This window comes from Ovis aries, chromosome 2, assembly GCF_016772045.2.
Source record: "Ovis aries strain OAR_USU_Benz2616 breed Rambouillet chromosome 2, ARS-UI_Ramb_v3.0, whole genome shotgun sequence".
In the NCBI taxonomy this organism is placed as follows: Eukaryota; Metazoa; Chordata; class Mammalia; order Artiodactyla; family Bovidae; genus Ovis; species Ovis aries.
Genome location: NC_056055.1, coordinates 230,878,609 through 230,881,101, shown reverse-complemented (window position 1 = coordinate 230,881,101; position 2,493 = coordinate 230,878,609). Strand labels below are relative to the sequence as shown.

General features: G+C 41.3%; 1 pseudogene; it reads left to right on the top strand.

The window, feature by feature from the left end:
* The first annotated feature begins 210 nt into the window (after positions 1-210).
* Positions 211-789, top strand: LOC101119453 (large ribosomal subunit protein eL8-like; annotated as a pseudogene).
* Positions 790-2,493: the final 1,704 nt, after the last annotated feature.

The following is a 2,493-nucleotide window of genomic DNA, read 5'->3' as shown; positions in this document are numbered from 1 at the left end:
AAAGCATCTGCCTACAATGCAGGAGACCCAGGTTCAATCCCTGGGTTGGTAAGATCCCCTGGAGAAGGAAATGGCAACCCACTCTAGTACTATTGCCTGGAAAATCCCATGGACAGAGGAGCCTGGTAGGCTACAGCCCATGGGGTTGCAAAGAGCCAGACATGACTGAGTGACTTCACTTGGACTGCCAAATAGTCACTCAGCTGATTAATGTCTCACAAGTACAGACCAGACATGAAGTAAGAGAAGAGGCAACGGTTGTTAGCTCAGGGTGAGACAAAAGCTCACAGGCAAAGGGGGTGTCTCCACAAAAAGGCCACTTATCCTTCTGGCAGGGGTTAATGCTGTCACCACATTGATGGAGACCAAAAGTTTCCACTGGAGGTGATTGCAAGTGATATGGATCCCACTGAGTTGGGGGCCTTCCTGCTTGCCCTGTATCATAAGACGCAAGTTCCTTATCACATTAGCAAGGGGAAGGCCAGGCTGGAGTGTCCAGTCCACATGAAAGAATTACACCATCGTCAACTTCACATGAGTTAACTTGGCAGACAAAGAACCTCAGGATAAGCTGATGGAAGCTATTAGGACCAATTACAATTACAGATATGATGAAATCTGCCATCACTGGGGAAGCAACATCCTGGGTCCAAAGTTGGTGGCTTGTGTTGCCAAGCTAGAAGAGGCAAAGGCCAAAGAACTGGCCATCAAATTGAGAAGTGTACACTATTGAGTTTTCTGTACCAAAAAAGTTTAAACAAAATATCCTTCAAAAAAAAAGAAGAAGAAGAAGAATGAATTAAGATCATATGAAAGGCAAAACAAACAGGGAATGTTTTGAATGGGTGAACCCCAGAATGTGAGGAACCAGGAAGAAAATACATTTATTGGGCAAGAATCATGAGTTCATCACTATGCATAATGTCAAAATGACCTTGTAAATATTATTATCTCCATATTAAAAGTGGTGAAACAGGCCCAGAGGAATTATCTAACTTATTCAAGGTTTCTAATATCACAGTTATCCAAGTCTATACCACAACCAGTAATGCTGAAGAAGCTGAAGTTGAACGGTTTTATGAAGACCTACAAGACCTTTTAGAACTAACACCCAAAAAAGATGTCCTTTTCATTATAGGGGACTGGAAAGCAAAAGTAGGAAGTCAAGAAACACCTGGAGTAACAGGCAAATTTGGCCTTGGAATATGGAATGAAGCAGGGCAAAGGCTAATAGAGTTTGCCAAGAAAATGCACTGGTCATAGCAAACACCCTCTTCCAACAACACAAGAGAAGACTCTACACATGGACATCACCAGATGGTCAACACTGAAATCAGATTGATTTTATTCTTTGCAGCCAAATATGGAGAAGCTCTATACAGTCAACAACAACAAGACCAGGAGCTGACTGTGGCTCAGATCATGAACTTCTTATTACCAAATTCAGACTCAAATTGAAGAAAGTAGGGAAAACCGCTAGACCATTCAGGTATGACCTAAATCAAATCCCTTATGATTGTATAGTAGAAGTGAGAAACAGATTTAAGGGCCTAGATCCGATAGATGGAATGCCTGATGAACTATGGACTGAGGTTTGTGACATTGTACTGGATACAGGGATCAAGACCATCCCCATGGAAAAGAAATGCAAAAAACCGAAATGGCTGTCTAGGGAGGCCTTACAAATGGCTGTGAAAAGAAGAGAAATGAAAAGCCAAGGAGAAAAGGAAAGATATACACATCTGAATACAGATTTCCAAAGAATAGCAAGAAGAGATAAGAAAGACTTCTTCAGTGATAAACGCAAAGAAATAGAGAAAAACAACAGAATGGAAAAGACTAGAGATCTCTTCAAGAAAATTAGAGATACCAAGGGAATATTTCATGCAAAGATGGACTCAATAAAGGACAGAAATGGTCTGGACCTAACAGAAGCAGAAGATATTACGAAGAGGTGGCAATAATACATAGAAGAACTGTACAAAAGAGATCTTCATGACCCAGATAATCATGATGATGTGATCACTAATCTAGAGCCAGACATCTTGGAATGTGAAGTCAAGTGGGTCTTAGAAACCATCACTATGAACAAAGCTAGTGGAGGTGGTGGAATTGCAGTGGAGCTGTTTCAAATCCTGAAAGATGATGCTGTGAAAGTGCTGCACTCAATATGCCAGCCAATTTGGAATACTCAGCAGTGGCCACAGGACTGGAAAAGGTCAGTTTTCATTCCAATTCCAAAGAAAGGCAATGCCAAAGAATGCTCAAACTACCGCACAATTGCACTCATCTCACATGCTAGTAAAGTAGTGCTCAAAATTCTCCAAGCCAGGCTTTGGCAATACGTGAACTGTGAACTTCCTGATGTTCAAACTGGTTTTAGAAAAGGCAGAGGAACCAGAGATCAAATTGCCAACATCTGCTGGATCATGGAAAAAGCAAGTGAGTTCCAGAAAAAAACATCTACTTCTGCTTTATTGACTATGCCAAAGC